This window comes from Dasypus novemcinctus, chromosome 11, assembly GCF_030445035.2.
Source record: "Dasypus novemcinctus isolate mDasNov1 chromosome 11, mDasNov1.1.hap2, whole genome shotgun sequence".
Taxonomy (NCBI): Eukaryota; Metazoa; Chordata; class Mammalia; order Cingulata; family Dasypodidae; genus Dasypus; species Dasypus novemcinctus.
Window position 1 is genome coordinate 22,786,386 of NC_080683.1, and position 19,844 is coordinate 22,806,229.

At 38.4% G+C, this 19,844-nt stretch overlaps 1 long non-coding RNA gene across 2 annotated transcripts in view; it reads left to right on the forward strand.

The window, feature by feature from the left end:
• The window catches only part of LOC139439987 (uncharacterized), a 388,427-nt gene extending 370,725 nt beyond the window's left edge, over positions 1-17,702 (forward strand). For both annotated transcript variants that reach the window (XR_011650064.1, XR_011650063.1), the window contains 2 exons: positions 5,225-5,351; positions 17,584-17,702. This is a non-coding gene — a long non-coding RNA (uncharacterized lncRNA). The remainder of the gene's footprint in view (positions 1-5,224; positions 5,352-17,583) is intronic.
• Positions 17,703-19,844: the final 2,142 nt, after the last annotated feature.

The window sequence follows — 19,844 nt, forward strand, 5'->3', positions numbered from 1 at the left end:
TGGACCTGCACTGCATAGATTGCTGCCCACAACTGCAGCTCCATCCCTGTCCCAGGCAGAAAAGAAAGGGATGTGAAACTTCATCACTCTCTCTGGGCAACTACAGTCTAGGCTTGCATGTGGATTATTCCACAGCTGGGACTCTGTCCCTACCCCTGGTGAGGGAGAAAGTTGGGAGAAGTTTCATTGGCCCCTGGTGCAATGAGGGCAGCTTGAACCTCCACAGCTTACAGCACCAACTACATCTTGGCTCCTACTGCATAACCAGCAAGAGAGACATGATAGCTAGAGACATGATAAACTAGAGAGAGAAACTGCACCCAGAAAAAATACTCTAGTAATCTAGATGCAAAGACACCAATAAAAAATTATGACCCACACCAAGAAACAGGAAGATATGGCCCAGTTAAAGGAACAAGATAAGCCTCCAAATGACATAAAGGAGTTGAGACAACTAATTATAGATGTTTAAGCCAATCTCCTTAATAAATTCAAAGAGATGCCTAAGAGATTAAGGACATTAAGAGGACACTGGATGAGCAAAAAGAAGAATTTGAAAGCATACATAGAAAAATAGCAGATCTTATGGGAATGAAGGTACAATCAATTTTTCCAATTAAAAAAAACATTGTAGTCATATAATAGCAGATTTGAGGAGGCAGAAGAAAGGATTGGTGAGCTTGAAGAAATGGCTTCCGAAAGTGAACATACAAAAGAAGAGATGAAGAAAAGTATGGAAAAAATTGAACAAGATCACAGGGAACTAAATGACAGCAAAAGGCATGCAAACATATCTGTCATGGGTGCCCCAGAAGGAGAAGAGAAGGGAAAGGGGCAGAAGGAATATTTGAAGAAATAATGGTAGAAAATTTCCCAACTCTATTGAAGGACATAGATAACCCTGTCCAAGAAGCACAACTTATTCCCATCTGAAAAATCCAAATACACCAACTCCAAGACACATACTCATCAGAATGCCAAAGGCCAAAGACAAAGAGAAAATTTTGAGAGCAGCAAGAGAAAAGCAGTGCATCACATATAAGGGCTATCCAATAAGATTAAGTGCTGATTTCTCACCAGAAATCATGGAGACAAGAAGACAGTAGTCTGATATATTTAAGATACTACAAGAGAAAAACTTCCAGCCAATAATCTTATATCCAGCAAGACTATCTTTTAATGATGAGGGCAAAATTAGAATATCCACAGATAAACAGAAACTGAGAGAATTTCTAAGCAAGGGACCAGATTTTCAGGAAATACTAAAGGGTGTATTAGAGACTGAAAAGAAAAGACAGGAGAGAGGGGACTGGAAGAGAGTCTAGAAATGAAGATTATATCAGTAAAAGTAGTTAAAGTGTCAAGTCAAAAGAGTGGTGAAAATAAAATATGACAGATAAAACTCAAATAGTCAGGTATAAACTTAACCAGTGATGTAAAGCACTTGTATTCAGAAAACAGCAACTCAGTGTTAAACAAATCAAAAAAGCCCTAAATAACTGGAAGAACATTCCATGTTCATGGATTGGAAGACTAAATATCATTAAGATGTCAATTCTACTCAAATTGATATACAGACTTAATGCAATCCTGATAAAAATTCCACCAGCATTAAAGAAAAAATTGGAAACATGATCATTAAAATTTTTTGGAAGGGTAAGGAGTCCTATATAGCCAGAAACATCATAAAAAGGAAAAGTGAACCCTCATCTCCAGACTTTAAATTATAATACCTACTGATAGTGGTAAAAACAACATGGCCCAAAGACAGACACAATAGACCAATGGAACCAAATTTATGGCTCAGAAACAGACCCTCACAGGTATGGTCAAGTGATTGTTGACTAGCCGGTCAAACTCACACAACTCGGGCAGAACAATCCAATCAACAAATGGTGCTGAAAGAATTGGACATCCATAGCTGAAAGAAGGAAAGAGGATCCCTATCTCACACCTTTTCCAAAAATTAATTCAAAATGGATCAAAAAACTAAAACTAAAAGCAAGAACCATAAAACTTCCAGAAGAAATTATTGGAAAATATTTTCAAGACCTGGTGGTAGGTGGTGGATTCTTAAAGGAGATAAGAGAAGGACTGAGTAGACTACTGACGTTTAATGTATATAGATTTAATTAGCTTTACTATAAAATTGTGGAAATGTATAGAGTGGATGGTAACACACAGTGAGTAACAACTAGTTTATAAGTGGGGATGTGACTGAAAATGGTAGTCTAGTTATGTAAATGCTATTTGACAGAATGCTTGAGAATAATCTAGGAACTGGATAGCACAGTAAACCAAGAAGTGAGTGAGAATTGTGGTTGATGGTACAGATACGATAGTGTCCTTCGTTACCTAGAACAAATGTCTATCACTACTGCAATGTGTTGGGAATGTGGAGAAGCATGGGAAAAATACAGCTGGACTGTGGTTAGTAGTAATAATATAATATTCTTGCATCTATGCAAAAGATGTACTGTGTTTATACTGAGGCAGTATGGACAATGTGAGCCAAATGTACACTATGGACATGGCAATAATCAGATGATGTTATTTCATCTGTAGCAAATGACACATCACATTGTGGTGTCTTGATGGAGGAGTGTCGGGGAATTCTGCACATGTCCATGATTGTTTTATAAGTTTACAACTTCTGTCATAAAAACATTAAAAAAATAATAATAGGGTGGGTTGGGGGAAAAACACACCAAATGTAAGATAAGAACTATGATTAGTAGTAAGATTTTTACAGTGTTCTTTCATAATTTGTAACAAATGTCTCAGGACAATGCAAGGTGTTAGTGGAGGGTTGATGTATGGGACCCCTGTATGATGTTATGCATGTTTGCTTTGTAAATTCACAACTTTTACCATACACTTTTAATTGTTTGTGTATGTTCATATATAAATGACATAAAGATAATAACAATCAGATTGATTAGGGGAAAAATACTTTGTTTAGTAGTAATATTTTGACAATGCTCTTTAATCATTAGTTAAAAAGGTTTAAAAACAATGCAAGTTATTCGTGGTAGGGTGAGATGTTTATATGTTTGTTTGATGTTATGTATGCTTGTTTTGTAAGTTCACAACTACTACACATTTATTGTTTATGTATGTTTATGTATGAGTGACATATTTCAGTAAATTAAATAAAAAGATATCACTAAAACAGTGAAAAGACAAATCAGAACAGAAGATATTTGTATTACATAAATTTCCACAATATCCAGAAAATATACAAGTTTCCTCATTTATGTTATATTTTATTGTGCTTTACAGATATTGCATTTTTTTTTTTTTTTTTTTTTATAAATTGAAGGCTTGTGGCAACTCTGCTTCCTTGAGCAAGTGTATTGGTGCCATTTTTCCAATAGCATTTGCTCAGTTCATGTCTCTGTCACATTTTGGTAATGCTTGCAATATTTTAAACTTTTTCTTTATTATTATATCTTTTATGGATATCTTTGATCTATGAACTTTGTTTTTACTATTACAATTGTTTTGAGCTGCCATGAACCATGCCCATATAAAATAGCAAACTTGATCAGTGAATGTGTGTATTCTGACTGCTCCACCAACCACCCATTTCCCTACCCATTCCTCTCCTCAAGCCTCCCTATTCCCTGAGACACAACAATATTAAAATGAGACCAATTAATAACCTTGCAATTACCTCTAAGTGTTCAAGTGAAAGGAATATTGTACATCTTTCACTTTAAGTCAAAAGCTAGAAATGATTAAGTTTAGTGAAGAAAGCACTTTGAAAGCTGAGATATGCCAAAAGCCAAGCCTCTTGTGCCAAATAGCCAACTTGTAAATGCAAAGGAAAGGTTCTTGAAGGAAATTATAAGTGCTATTCCACTGAACACATGAATGATAAGAAAGTTAAACAGGTTTTTTTTGCTGATATAGAGAAAATTTTAGTGGTCTGGATTGAAAAATCAAACCAGCCACAACATTCCCTTAGGCCAAAACCTAATCTTGAGCAAGTCCGGAACTATCTTCAATTCAATGGAGGCTGAGAGGTGAGTGAGGAAGCTGCAAAATAAAAGTTTAAACATCACAGGGGTGCGTTCAAAAGGCTTAAGGAAAGAAGCCATCTCCATAGCATAAAAGTGCAAGGTGAATCAGGAAGTGCTAATGTAGACACTACATTATCCAGAAGATCTAGCTAAATTCATTGATGAAGTGGCTACGTTAACATTTGATTTTCAATGTAGATGAAACAACCTTCTATTGGAAGAGGATGCCATCTAGGGCTTTCATAGTTAGTGAGAAGTCAATGCCTGGCTTCAAAACTTCAGAAGACAGACTGACTCTCTTGTTAGGAGCTAATGTAGCTGGTAATTTTAAACTGAAGCCAATGTTCATTAATACCATTCTGAAAACCCTATGCCCCTTAAGAATTATCCTGAAACTACTCTACCTGTTCTCTATAAACAAAAAAACAAAGCTTAGATGATAGCTCATCTGTTTGTAGCATCGTTTACTGAATATTTTAAGCCCACTATTGGAACTTACTGCTTAGAAAGAAAAAGATTCCTTTCAAAATATTACTTCACATTGACAATGTACCTGTTTGCCCAAGAGCTTTGATGGCAATGTACAATGAGATTAATGCTGTTTTCATGCCTGCTAATACACCATTCATTCTGCTGCCCATGGATTAATTTGTGATTTTGACTTTCAAGTCCTGTGATTTAAGAAATACATAACAGAAGGCAATAGCTACCATAGATAGTGATTCCTCTGATGGATCTGAGCAAAGTAAACTGAAAATCTTCAGAAAAAGATTGACAATTCTAGATGCCATTAAGAACATCCATAATTCATGGGAGGAGGTAAAAATATCATCATTGGGAAGCAGATGTGGTTCAAGTGATAAGGCCTCTGCCTACCATATGGGAGGACCCAGTTTTGATCCCTGGGGCCTCCTGGTGAAAAAAAAAGAAAAGAAAGTGTGCCTGCACAATAAGCCAGTGCCCATGTAATGAGCACACATTATGCGGTGTGCTGAGAGCCCGTGTGGCAAGCCAAGTGCCCACATTGTGAGCCAAGTGCCCACGTGAGTGCCCACATGGTGAGTAGAGTGCGTGTGCCAAGGTGAGTGCCCACATGGTGAGCTGGGGGCCCAGTGAATGCCCGAGTAGTAATTCATAGAAATTATAGAAAATCAAAGAGAAACCTCTCAGACTCTCACAATCTCCTTTTGTTTTTTCAGTCCTCTTGGCTCTCCATCATTTCTGAAGAATGCCTGGAGTTGGGGATATAGAACATCTTTCTACTGCCAAAAACACTGACCTATAGTTTTTTTCTATAATTCCTTGGGACAAAGCTATAACTACTAGGTACGAATTGTGAAGAAACATACTCTGTCTCAAAATAATAAATACTTGACCTTTTAAATAATTTGGGCTTCCTTAAAAGTAAGTAATATCTTGTCTTGAGAAATACAAAGCTAGTCTCTGAAATCTGTAAAGCAAACACCAAAGGAAATGCAAGAGCCCAATATTGGAAAATTAGTTCAATGACCTTTATATTTCTTTCTTAATCTTTTTTTTTTTTCAGTCTATGGTTCATCCAGTGCTCTTACATATCTATTATCATTTAGCATGTTTTTGATTGAGGGACCCTCTATATAGATAGTTCTTCAAGGTAGTTATGAGGACTTCATGGATCATGGTATGTCATTTGGGGTTTTGAAGAATTCAAAACCAACTTCAGCTATTGTCAAAACTTAATTAATTAAATTCTGATTCTAAATACCTGGAGTTAGACAGACTCCACAGGTTAAGGGTAAACCTCTATGACTCCCCTTTAGACACCAGTTACAAGTTCACAAACTAGAATTCTTGCACTTTTGACCAACTGGCTACAATTTAAAGATTCCCATCACCTGGTTCGGTATGATAATTTGCTAGAATGACTCACAGACCTCACTAAAAGCATTATATTCAATGTGCTGCCTTCCTCCCCTCCCAGAGGTTGTGGAGGTGGACTGATATGAGTGTCTCAAAGCCCAACGCCCTATTCATATGGTTGGTCTTTCTGGTGTGACCAATCCCCCACCCTAAGACTGCAGGTGTGTCTATCCCCCTCCCCCACCCCACCCTGGCATCTCATTAGCATATGAGCTGCATTAGCATATGAGCTATCAGCTGTGGTCATGGGCCCACCAAATAACAAAAGATTCTTCTGTCATGGAGGATTCAAAGGTTGCTTCCTTAGGAGCTCAAACAGAGACAAGCCTAAGTTTTCCTTATACTATAGAAGGTTCTCATTGCACATTTGTTAGCTGGCAATTTATTTGTAAATAAGAGGTGAAGTACAAGGTGCAAGACAGATTATTTATGTTTGCAACCAGACATAAATGCTTATTCCTGCACATAAGCCTAAATACACATCCTAATGTGATAATGCTTAGGAGTACCAAGATGTTGATTCTCAGATTACAGTTTGTGAGCCAGTAGCAACAGCATTATCTTGTAGTTTGTTAGAAATCCAAAATTCCAGGCTCCAATCCCATGTTTATGGACTCTGAATCTATTTACACTCAAAGTTAGATTCAAAGTTAGATTCAAGGTTGAGGATACTACAACCTAAAAGGCACAGAGATAATTCTAAAGCCAGCTTTCTTTCTAGAAACATTTCTGTTAATAGGAAATAACTAACCTGACACAAAGACAGTCATATGATCAAAGGAGAGTAATATTTCTAAAGATCTGATTTTTGCTTAAGATCTCAAAGATTTATAATCATATAATGGAACCATCCAATTGTTGTTACAATGCAAAATTTTAATTGTAATTTCTGTGACACTTTGTGCAGAGGATTTGACTGACCATTTCAAGAGCTTCTGATTTAGATGCATTTTAGGATACGATGTTAACAGGGACAGAGACTTTGATGCTAATTTAATGTCTAGTCTTCCCAAAAATATCATACTGAGGCAAGTTAATTTAGGAAAAGGGAAGATGAGTCTAAGACCTGGCAGAAAAACATGGTCATGAAACACGTGGCCATGTAACCCCACCTGGAAACCGCCTTAGGGAAGACCACCACCAAGAAGGTTGCCAGAAGGACCCCATGAGACCCCGCAGGAGAACCTCACTTGGAGTAAGAATGGAATGAGATCTCACTCGGGGTCAAGGGAAAGCCCCAGATGTCCTCAAGGGTCCTCTCCATTGTCCCCCAGGGGAACTATGGGTGGGGTAACCAATCAGAACAGGAAATAGCTGGAGCCCCTCCCCCAACATTAGGAAAGGGAGGAATAAATACTAGCTTAATAAAGATAGCCCCACAAGCCCAAAACACTCTCTCTGCCTAGAGGAGTCCATTTCTGCAGGTCTAGGTGGGAAATCCTATTCTCTTCTCCCTTTTCTCAATAAACAACTAGTTATCTAAACCGGCATGTTCTTAAATTCTTTTGTGTAACATAACCAAGAACCTAGAGGAATCCATCAACCCCTGACTTTAAGATATGGTTAGGTAGCTTTTAAATGATTTTAACTCTGGTATTAAGAAAGTGGGGTAGATTTTCAGACTACCTGAACCAAGGACACTCAATTTTTTCTTTCATTAACTTTGTATTTTCTAGCCAATAACTGTAAAGGGCAGGCCTTTACAAATAGACTCTGCAGTTTACAGTGGTTAACTAGATTGTCTAATAATAAATCTGAGTAGTCTTTAGGTGTGGCTAAATGAATAAAGTTAATATTTTCCTTTGTAATATAATTAATGTGAGGTATTGTAGGAAAGATTTTAAGAAGTAAAGCACAGGACAAACTCTGTTTACCTTGCACACTTTAATCTTCAGCAATTTAATAAGACACTTGCCTAGCAATTTAATTCTGTGAAGAACCTATAATTAAATCCACTTGAAACTTCCTCAAAGTCAGCAATCTGTGTTATGCCAGTACTACTCCATCTTCCAGAAATAGGCTGCACTGTTGTTTCTCAAACGCTCATGTGCATAAGAATCACTCTGAGAGCTTGTGAAACACAAGTGCCTAGTTCCCAATCTAAGAGATTCCACTGGAATGAATTAAGTCCAAAGACTTGTATTTCTAGCAAGTCCCAGATGATACTGATGCCACTGGTTTTAGGACCATACTTTTCGGTAAGTACTGTTCTACAGTAAGGGAAAATATTGTCCAATAATTTCTCTTTCACATGCTTTCGTATTTTGCATGGCTTTCTATCCCTTTGCCTCTTTCACTTTGAAATCTTTGTCTCCTTTCCTGCTCCTGCCTTCTGAACAGGGATATTTCTCAAGAAAATAACTTTGATTCTTTTTTTTTTTATTCATTTTTTAAAAAATATTACATTCAAAAAATATGAAGTCCCATTCAACCCCACCACCCCCACCCCCCACTCCCCTCACAGCAACACTCTCTCCCATCATCATGACACATCCATTGCAACTGGTAAGTACATCTCTGGACATCGCTGCACCCCATAGTCAATGGTCCACATCATAGCCCACACTCTCCCATGTTCCATCCAGTGGGCCCTGGGGGGATCTACAATGTCTCGTAATTGTCCGTGAAGCACCACCCAGGACAACTCCAAGTCCCAAAAACGCCTCCCCATGTCATCTCTTCCTCCCATTCCCCACACCCAGCAGCCACCATGGCCACCCTTCCCACACCAATGCCACATTTTCTCTGTGGACCTTGGATTGGTTGTGTCCATTGTACCTCTATGTCAAGAGGGGGCTTAGATTCCACATGGATACTGGATGCAATCCTCCTGCTTTCAGTTGTAGGCACTCTAGGCTCCATGGTGTGGTGGTTGACCTTCTTCAACTCCATGTTAGCTGAGTGGGATAAGTCCAATAAATCAGAGTGTAGGAGTTGAAGTCTGTTGAGGGTCAGGGCGTGGCTATCATATTGTCAGTCCAGAGATTCAAATCCCCTAAATATATCTTAAACCCCAACACCAACTATAATTCCAGTAAAGTAGCATGAAAGTCTTGTGAAAAGAGACCCCATCTGAGTCCAGTTCCATCACGCAGAAACACCAGCTCCAAAGAAGGGCCAACTGACATGGCAGTGAACCCCATCTGCCATGACCATAGAACCCGTGGGTCTCTTTAGCCCTCAAAAGAACCAATACCTGGGGTTGTATCTACTTTATCTGTCTCTGAGACTCTGCTCAGGTGTGCATAAGGGCAATCCTTCTGACAACCTCCAGACTCTTTTTTAGAGACTCATAGCCATATAAACTCATTTGTCCTTTCCATTTCCCCCTTACATTAGGTCAAACAGCATTTTAAAGTCATGTTATTATATGTAGACAGGGATATTCTGCTGATCCGCATTGAACCTTTAATTCAAGGTCATTTTCTAGTTGCATCTTCAGCTGACATTTGGTAGTGATCCCTCGGTGCCAGGTAGGCTCATCCCCGGGTGTCATGTCCCACGCTGGGGGGAATGGACTGCATCTACATGCTGAGTTTGGCTTCGAGACTGGCCACATTTGAGTAACATGAAAGCTTTCAGGAGGAAACTCCCAGGCACAATGCTGCTCTAGGCCTTGTTCTTATTTCAGGCGTATAGGCTCACAAGCATAGTCATTAGTATCAGGAGCCCACTGTTGGACCCTCATTCCTTCCTGGTTCTTACCGTTGCACCTGGGGGACTGCTGATGCTCCCCTAGGGACCATGACAGAGCCCCCCAGCCAGGAACCCAGTATCCCCCCCAGCTGTTGTTTTTAATGTTTCCACTATGAGTATATCCAAACTTTACTGTACACCCTGGACATATGCCCTGTATAACTCCCTGTCAACCATATATAGCCTGTCAATAACATCCCATACAGTACTCCTCCGCCACCATTTTTGAACCACTCTGTGATCCAAAACTTCCTGTAAAGCGAATCCCAATATAATGTCAGGTTCCCTTACTAGTAAAATGGAATATAGTGATGAGTTTAAAGGTTAGATCTAGAGTACATATTGATTTGGAAAAATTTCTTCATCCTATCTTTTTCTTTTCTTGTTTCCTAATTATTGAGCTTCTCTTCACAAGAGTCTTAGATCACAGTAATTCATATATACAATATACAGTATTCCCACACATCCACTATAAAACCTTTTCCCTTCCACAGCGATAATCTTTTAACTTATTCATATCATATTTACTGAAACTGATATACAGACTCCGAAACAATATATTTCAAACAAGGTGACATCTGTGCTTACAATGTGGTCCATACTTTAGGATATACAGCTTTCTAAATTTTTTAGTTATCCTATGTTTTACATTATGGTTTACATTATTAGTCTGTCATCCCCTATATGTTTTTGGTGTAATATTACATGTTTTATATTCATCCTCGTGTACTCTGGCGAAACTCCTCTCTTCCCCACATTTACCTTGGTTCCATCCATTCAACATCCATTTTCCCCTCCCCTTGGGGCCCACAGTGATAGCCAATCTCCATTTCCTGAGGAGCCATGTCCAGAGATACTTGCAACAGTGTTCAGGGCTTGACTTGCTCAACTGCCCTAATGCCCTAGGAGCCACCCTTTCTCTTGAGAGATACAGTTCCCTCTATTTGATGGCATTAGTCCTCCCCAGGATGTGGGGCCACCCCAACTCTCACTTCTTGGGTCTCTACCCAATGGTACAACCCACTCTGGCAAAATGAGCATTCAGACATTCCCCAGGAGTCCGTCCCGTATCAGACCATCCCCGCTGAGCATCCTAAACAGGTAACCCTCCTAATTATATTTTGATATGATTTTCTCAGCAGTTTACTCTCAAGCAACACCTGACACTCTCCTATGTTCGTATGTTGTCCCTCCCTCCCCCCAATTTTTTGGGCAATATTACCCATCCGCCCATCCCCATCCCCCCTCAAACCGGCAAGCCCCACCCAAAGGCAACCCCTTGCCCCCATTTTATCTCTTCTTTGTGCTCATATTTACCACCAGCTCATCAGAGATTCCACCCCTGCAGACATCGGCCCACATCCTTCCTCCACCCCCCGATTTTCTATAAGCCTATTTTCCAGTCTCTAGCTCTCTGAGGCAGCTTGCTTATTTCATATCATTGAGGTCATGTAGTATTTGTCCTTCAATGCCTGGGTTGCTTCACTCAACATAAGGTTCTCAAGATTCATCCATGTTATCATGTGTTTGTAGTGTATTTGTTCTTACAGCCGAGTAGTATTCCATTGTGTGTATATACCACATTTTATTGATCCACTTATCTGTTGATGGGCATTTGGGTTGATTCCAACTTTTGGCGATAGTGAACAATGCTGCTATGAACATTGGTGTACATATATCGGTTTGTGTCCTTGTTTTCAGTTCTGCTGGGTATATACCCAGCAGTGGTATTGCTGGGTCATATGGCAAATCTATGGTTAGTTTTTTGAGGAACTGCCAAACTGTCCTCCAGAATGGTTGTATCCTTCTGCATTCCCACCAGCAGTGGATGAGTGTTCCCCTTTCTTCACATCCTCTCCAGCATTTGTATTCTTCTGTTTTTTTCATAGCTGCCAATCTTATGGGAGTAAGATGGTATCGCATTGCAGTTTTGATTTGCATTTCCCTGATAGCTAGAGATTTGGGGCATTTTTTCATGTGCTTTTTAGCCATTTGTATTTCTTCTTTGGAGAAGTGTCTGTTTAAATCTTTTTCCCATTTTTTAAATGGATTATTTATCTTTTCATTTTCAAGATATATGAGTTCTTTATATATGCAAGTTATAAGTCTCTTATCAGATATATAGTTGCCAAATATTTTCTCCCATTGTGTGGGTTCCCTTTTTATTTTCTTGACAAAGTCCTTTGAGGTGCAGAAGGCTTTAATTTTGAGGAAGTCCCATTTATCTATTTGTTCTTTTGCTGTTCATGCTTTTGGTGTGATATTCATGAAGCCATTTCCTATTACAAGGTCCTGTAGATGTTTCCCTACACTGCTTTCCAAGATCTTTATGGTCTTGGCTCTTATATTTAGGTCTTTGATCCATCTTGAGTTGATCTTTGTATAAGGTGTGAGATGGTAATCCTCTTTCATTCTTTTACATATGGATATCCAGTTTTCCAGGCACCATTTGTTGAATAGGCCATTCTCTCCCAGTTGAGACGGTTTGATGGCTTTATCGAATATTATATGGCTATATACATGAGGTTCTATATCTGAACTTTCAATTAGATTCCATTGGTCTGTGTGTCTCTCCTTATGCCAATACCATGCTGTTTTCACTACTGTAGCTTTGTAGTATGTTTTGAAGTCAGGAAGTGTGATTCTTCCTATTTCGTTTTTCTTTTTCAGTATGTCTTTGGCTATTCGGGACCTCTTTCCTTTCCAAATAAATTTCATAGTTAGTTTTTCTAGTTCCTTAAAGAAGGCTCTGTTGATTTTTATTGGGATTGCATTGAATGTGTAGATCAGTTTTGGTAGGATAGACATCTTAATAATATTCAGTCTTCCTATCCATGAACAAGGAATATTCTTCCATTTATTTAGGTCTTCTTTGATTTCCTTGAACAGTCTTGTATAGTTTTCGGTGTATAAGTTTTTTACCTCTTTAGTTAAATTTATTCCTAAGTATTTGATTTTTTTATTTACTATTGTGAATGGTGTTTGTTTCTTGATTTCCTCCTGATCTTGCTCATTATTAGTGTACAGAAATGCTACTGATTTTTGTGCATTGATCTTATAACCTGTGACTTTACTAAACTCATTTATGAGTTCTAGAAGCTTTGTTGTAGATCTCTCAGGGTTTTCTACGTATAGGATCATGTCATCTGCAAATAATGAAATTTTGACTTCTTCCTTTCCAATTTGAATGCCTTTTATATCTGGTTCTTGCCTCAGTGCTCGAGCAAGTACTTCTAAGACAATGTTAAATAGAAGGGGAGACAATGGGCATCCTTGTCTTGTTCCTGACTTTAGAGGGAAGGATTTTAGGATTTCTCCATTGTAAACAATGTTGGCTGTAGGTTTTTCATATATACTCTTTATCATGTTCAAAAAATTTCCTTGTATTCTGATCTTTTGGAGTGTTTTTATCAAGAAGGGGTGCTGTATTTTGTCAAATGCCTTTTCTGCATCTATAGATATAATCATGTGATTTTTTTCCTTCAATCTGTTTATATGGTGTATTACATTGATTGATTTTCTTATGTTGAACCATCCTTGCATACCTGGAATAAATCCCACTTGTTCGTGGTGTATAATTCGTTTAATGTGTTGTTGAATATGATAAGCAAGTATTTTGTTAAGTATTTTTGCATCTAGGTTCATTAGAGAAATTGGTCTGTAATTTTCCTTTCTTGTGGTGTCTTTGTTTGGCTTTGGTACTAGGGTAATGTTGGCATCATAGAAGGAGTTCGGCAATGTTCCCTCTGTTTCAATTTTTTTGGAATAGTTTCAGCAGGATTGATGTTAGTTCTTTCTGGAATGTTTTGTAGAATTCACCTGTGAAGCCGTCTGGCCCTGGGCTCTTCTTAGTTGGGAGATTTTTAATGACTGATTCTATCTCTTTCCTTGTGATTGGTTTGTTAAGATCACCAATTTCTTCTTTCGTCAATATGGGCTGCTTATGTGTTTCTAGGAATTTGTCCATTTCCTCTGAATTGTCATTTTTGTTGGAATATAGTTGTTCAAAGTATCCTCTTATGATAGTCTTTATTTCTGTGGGGTCAGTGGCGATATCTCCTTTCTCATTTCTTATTTTGTGTATTTGCATCTTCTCTCTTTTTTTCTTTGTTAGTCCCACTAAAGATTTGTCAATTTTATTGATCTTCTCAAAAAACCAGCTCTTGGTCTTGTTTATCTTTTCAAGTGCTTTCTTATTTTCTATTTCATTTAGTTCTGCTCTTATCTTTGTTATTTCCTTCCTTCTTCTTCCTGTTGGGTTACTTTGTTGTTGTTATTCTACTTCCTTGAAATGTGCAGTTAGTTCTTCAATTTTTGCTCTTTCTTCTTTTTTGATATATGAATTTATGGCTATAAATTTCCCTCTCAGTACTGCTTTTGCTGCATTCCATAAATTTTGGTATGTTGTGTTATCGTTATCATTTGTTTCAAGGTAGTCATTGATTTCTTTTGAGATTTCCTCTTTGACCCACTGCTTTTCTAAAAGCGTGCTGTTTAATTTCCAAATCGTGGTGTGAAATCTGGGCCTCTGTCCCTTGCAAATTTCCAGCTTCACTCCACTGTGGTCAGAGATATTGTTTTGTATGATTTCGATCTTTCTGAATTCATTAAGCCTTTCTCTGTGGCCTAGCATATGGTCTATCTTGGAGAATGATCCATATGCACTTGAGAAAAATGTATATCCTGCTGTGTTTAGGTGTAATGATCTATATATGTCTATTAGATCCAGCTCCTCTAATATACTGTTCAAATGTTTTGTTTCTTTAGTGATTCTCTTTTGAGATGTTCTGTCAAGAATTGATAGTGGCGTATTAAAATCCCCCACTATAATTGTAGATGCATCTATTCTTTCATTTAGTTTTTCCAGCGTTTGCCTCACGTATTTAGAGGCGCCCTTGTTAGGAGCATAAATATTTATGATTGTTCGATCTTCTTGACAGATTGTCCCTTTCACTAATATGTAGTATCCTTCTTTGTCTCTCACAATTGTTTCACATTTAAAGTCTATTTTGTCTGACATTAATATAGCTACTCCTTTCTTTTTTTGGTTATTGTTTGCTCGTATGATTGTTTTCCAGCCATTCACTTTCAACCTCCATGAGTCTCTGGGTCTAAGATGTGTCTCTTGTAGGCAGCATATAGATGGGTCACATTTCCTTATCCAATGTCCCAGTCTGAATCTTTTAATAGGTGAGTTTAATCCGTTGACATTCAGTGTTATTACTTTCAAGGAATTATTTGTGTTAGCCATATTTTGATTGGATTTGTGTTTGTCATACTTTGTTTGCATTTTTTTCCTTCTATTTTTGTCTTTTTTGTTGCTCTTACACTCTCCTCCAACTCTGCCTGTCCTGTTTTTTCCTTTCTTCCTGCAGAACTCCCTTTAGAATTTCTTGAAGGGGAGGTTTCTTGTTGGTATACTCTTTCAGTTTCTGTTTATCTGTGAATATTTTGAACTCTCCATCATTTTTGAATGCTAGTTTAGCTGGATAGAATATTCTTGGTTGGAAATTTTTTTCCTTTAGTACCTTGACTATATCATACCACTGCCTTCTTGCCTCCATGGTTTCAGATGAGAAATCAGCACTTAATCTTACGGAGCTTCCCTTGTATGTGATGTTTTTCTTTTCTCTTGCTGCTTTTAAATTTTTCTCTTTGTCTTGAGCATTGGATAATTTGACAAGTATATGTCTTGGGGTGGGCCTGTTGGGGTTTATGACCAGTGGAGTGCTCTGTGCTTCTTGGATATGTACATCTGTCTCTTTCATTAGATTTGGGAAGTTTTCAGCCATTATTTCCTGCAACACTCCTTCTGACCCCTTTCCCTTCTCTTCTCCTTCTGGAATGCCTATAATACATATATTTGAGCATTTTGCATTATCATTCAGGTCCCTAAGTCCTAGCTGGATTTTTTCTATCTTTTTATTGACTAATTCTACTATCTGTTTGATTTCTGATGTACTGTCTTCCACATCACTAATTCTCTGCTCTGCCTCTTCTAGTCTGCTGATATTTGTTGCAAGTGTATTTTTGATTTCTTGAACTGTGGTGTTCATTTCCATCATATCTGTTATCTTTTTGCGTATGTCTGCAATTTCCCCTCCAAGTGTTGTCTTCATATTGTTAACCTCTTCCTTTACTTCATCAAATTTGTCAGTGATAAATGTTCTGAGATCTTTCATTTCTTGTGCGAAGTTCTTCTCCCTTTCCTGATTTTTAGTTTGTTCATTGGATTCAGCCATGTTTTCCTGACTTCTGGTTTGGTTTGTAGATTTTTGTTGCTGTCTGGTCCTCATTTTATCTTGACAGGTTTAATCAGTTCCTTAGCTTCTTTGTCTAGTCGTGGAGATTAATTAGCTGTTGTTTTTGCATAAGTGTTATATCTTCTCTTTGTCACTTTGTTCTTCTTATTCTAATTTCTTATTGCTGGTTGAGTTCACTTTAGAGGAACGTATTAGTGCAGGGAAAGGCAATTGTGTAAGCAAGGAAAAAGTCTTGTATTGGTGATATATGTTAACAAAGCAACACTATGAGATCTGGGAGGATAGAAGTTAGATTCATGTAAATTGTGTAGAGTTATAGCAGTAGGTAGAGTACCTATAATGAGGTAGTTGACTGAATATGTGAGGAATATGGTATGAACTAAAAAGCTATTGTTTTCATGAGAGAGGGAAAGAGAAAAGAAAGGCAATAGTTTCAAGAGTGGATAACAGACAGAAAACAAAACAAAGGTATTAGAAATTAAGAGTTAGACACTTTGTGTATCACAGAAAGGGAGGTGGAATATAGGAGAGACAGTAGATGATGGAGGCTATCAAGATGTAGGGGAAAGGGCATAGTGTAGATAGCCAAAATCTATTCACACAGAAATGAGGTAGTGGAGGATGAGGAAACCCAGTAAATGTGAGGTGTTCCCTGTAGCACCTATTGTATAGTTAAGATAGAATAGAATAAGAAGAAGATGAGGGACGAGAGAGAGAAAAAAAAAAAAAAAGAGAAGAAAGGAAAAAAGAAAAAGGGGGTGGGTAAAGGGCAGGGAACAGATAGGAAAAAGGAAAAAAAGATATACACCAACCACCACAGCCACAATACCAATAAAAAAAAAAACCCTAAATAACTGAAAAAAAAAGACTTTGGGGGATACACTGGGAGAAAAGACTAGGGGATAATGCAATGTTAGCAATCAGAACATTAAAAAAATAATATAAAAAATAAAATAGAATAAAAATAAAAACAAAACAAAACAACAAAAAAGAAAAAATGCAAACGTTGAGGGCTAGGACATTCAAGGACCTCAGATGGACCTCAGGGCGTGATGGATTCAGGGATGGAAAGTCTGAGATATTGAAGACTCAAGAGGTGTGAGTCTCTGGGGTGTGGGCCACCAGGGTTTAGGGGACTCAGTCCTGGCAACCTCAAGTCTGATTAACAGGAAGCCTGGGATCACTGCAGTGCATCACAGCCTTCAGGGATCCCCGCAGCTGGGTGCCAGCCCTATGGGTGAGGTCACATCCGCAAGCTCTATCCTGTGTTCTGTACCCCACAATTCACTCACTCACTGGGGTCTATTCTGTGGATGTATCACCAATTGACTTCAGGACCCCTCCCCCCCTGAGATCCCCTGGAATGGCCACCTGAGGGCACCTCTAGACTGCAGCCAATTTAATGACACAGCTCCATAGCCAGGCCCGGGGGTGGGGCTCTAGCCGGAAACACTAATAACAGAGTCCAAACCCGAAATTCCCATGCTTTGCAAAATATTCCCCTAATCAGCTTCCAAACGTCTCCCACCCTGCCAGACCCTGGTAGCGTCTCTTTATTGCTATCAATTTAAGTCCACTGTATATCGGCAGCCGGGCTTGGGTGGGGGGAGGGGAAGGGCTCTAGGCGGAAGCGCAATTGTTTGTGTCTGCAATCAAAAATTCCCCCCGTTTCACAATAAAACTCCCGTTTGTCTCCCCAGATCGGTCTGCAAGCACCTCCTGTCCTATTAACCCCCCAATAGGCCGCTCAGGGCTTATGAATTCCCCAGTACTGCAGAGCCTCCAAAAAAAAAAAAAATGCCGGGGCAGCACTCAGTGCCGTGGCTCCACCCACCCAAGGAGGGAGTTTTCCGCACGCAGCCGGGACCTCCGTGTATATTTTATAGACGTATTTTCTCTGTTACGTTCCCACCAAATCGATGTCCAGATACCTCCTGACCTGCAAAAATCCTGAAACAACCTGGTCCCAAAGAGCCTCCAACGCTGCCCAGCCACTTCTTTGCAGGAGATATTATCAGGTAAGCTCACTCAGCCACCATCTTGCCAACTCAGATAAGAATTGTTCTCACTTTGATTCTTGTCAGCTTTCCTTCCATTTTCAATTCAACAATTATGTCTTGAGAATCTGTTAAACATTAAACTTGGTTCCATAAACCATATAAGGAGAAACCAGTGGGTTCTGTGCCACTTCTTCTGGTACTAGCTCTGGAAAGTATTTTGCAGAAGTTTTTCATAAACAAGTTCCCCTTATCCTTTGCCTTCCCTTGCTCTTTATTTTTTAAATTCTATCTTGGGGGAAGCAGACTTGGCCCAATGGCTGAAGCATCCGCCTACCACATGGGAGGTCCACGGTTCAAACCCCGGGCTTCCTTGACCCGTGTGGAGCTGGCCCATGGGCAGTGCTGATGCACGCAAGGAGTGCCCTGCCACGTAGGGTTCTTCCCCGCGTGGTGGAGTCCCATGTGTGGGGAGTGCACCCCATAGGGAGAGCCGCCTGGCGTGAAGGAAAGTGTAGCCTGCCCAGGAATGGCACCACACACGGAGAGCTGACAAGATGGCTTAACAAAGGGAAACACAGATTCCCGGTGCCACTGATAAGGACAGAAGCAGTCACAGGAAGGCACACGGCAAATGGACACAGAGAGCAGACTACTGGGGGAGAGGGCGGGGGAGGAAGGGGAGAGAAATAAATAAAAAACAAATCTTTAAAAATTAAAAATAAAGAAATAAATTCTATCTTGGACACAAGTTTTATGAAGTAATATCCTAGATCTTGACTGAAAACTGGATTACAACTTGGCAAAATTTTCTCAACATCCAATTTGATTGATCTGTATTTCCTCCATCAAGTTCAATAATTATACAATCCTTGGAATATATCATAAAATTGTAACAATCTTTTCATTGTAGCACATTGTCCTTATATATACACACACCTACAATATTGTGATGGGTTTTGGAAAATTTGCAAGATGACAAGGCACATGAAATAAAATTTCTTATCTAAAGATATTGGCACAAGAATAATATTTGTGCTATTTCTTTTTATTTTTTTCAATCAATATGTATTGCTGGGTCATGAGAGACACTTTTTTATTATATTTGCATGCATTTTTTCCTTCTAGTTTATATCATGCCTCTCCAAATTTCATGGGGCAAATATATGCCTCTATTTCTTGCTTCTGCTACAACAGGTTAGATTTGATTGTAGTAAGGGTAAGTGCTCTCTAAAACATTTGTGAAAGGATAACTAAAATAGGGAAAATTATGCATGTTTTGAAAGTAAGAGAAAAAGGTGTTAAAGAATTAGTGATAGTAATATTTATTTTATTTTGTCATATGTCCTTCAAGAAACTTCAAGAAGGCATATGCCTGTGGTATGTACTTTTTAAAATCAATTAATAGACAACTTAAAATATCTTTTGTAAAGATTAACAAAACCAATGCAAGTAAAATGCCTAGCAAATAAAAATACTACATTTTATTACCTTATTAATAAAAACTTGTTGGAAGTAAGCTTAGAAATCATTGTCTAAATGCAGTTCTAAAAGATGTGCAAAAAGAAATCACTTACTTTCACCTCAGAAATTTATCCACTTACTTTCTTTTAATAATAAATTAGCAGTTAAACACATGAAGGGTTAGGGTGGTGGAGATAGTGTAAATGATATTCATAATAGAACCATAGGCCAAGTTAACCTCTTAGGATGTTCCCAAGATTTAAATAAGGTCAATTCTTAGATTCCCCTGCAATGATGTAGTATAAAGGATGTGAATATTTTAGTATGCATCATAAATGTGAGTTGAATTTTAGTTCTTTCAAAGTAAACTGTGTGTGACATTGGATAAATTACTTGAGCAAATCATTCTGTTCTCTCCTTAAAAGATGAGGGACTGAATGTGATAATTTCCAAGGACCAAAAAAAATTTTTTTTCTATATACAAATAATTGACATTTTCT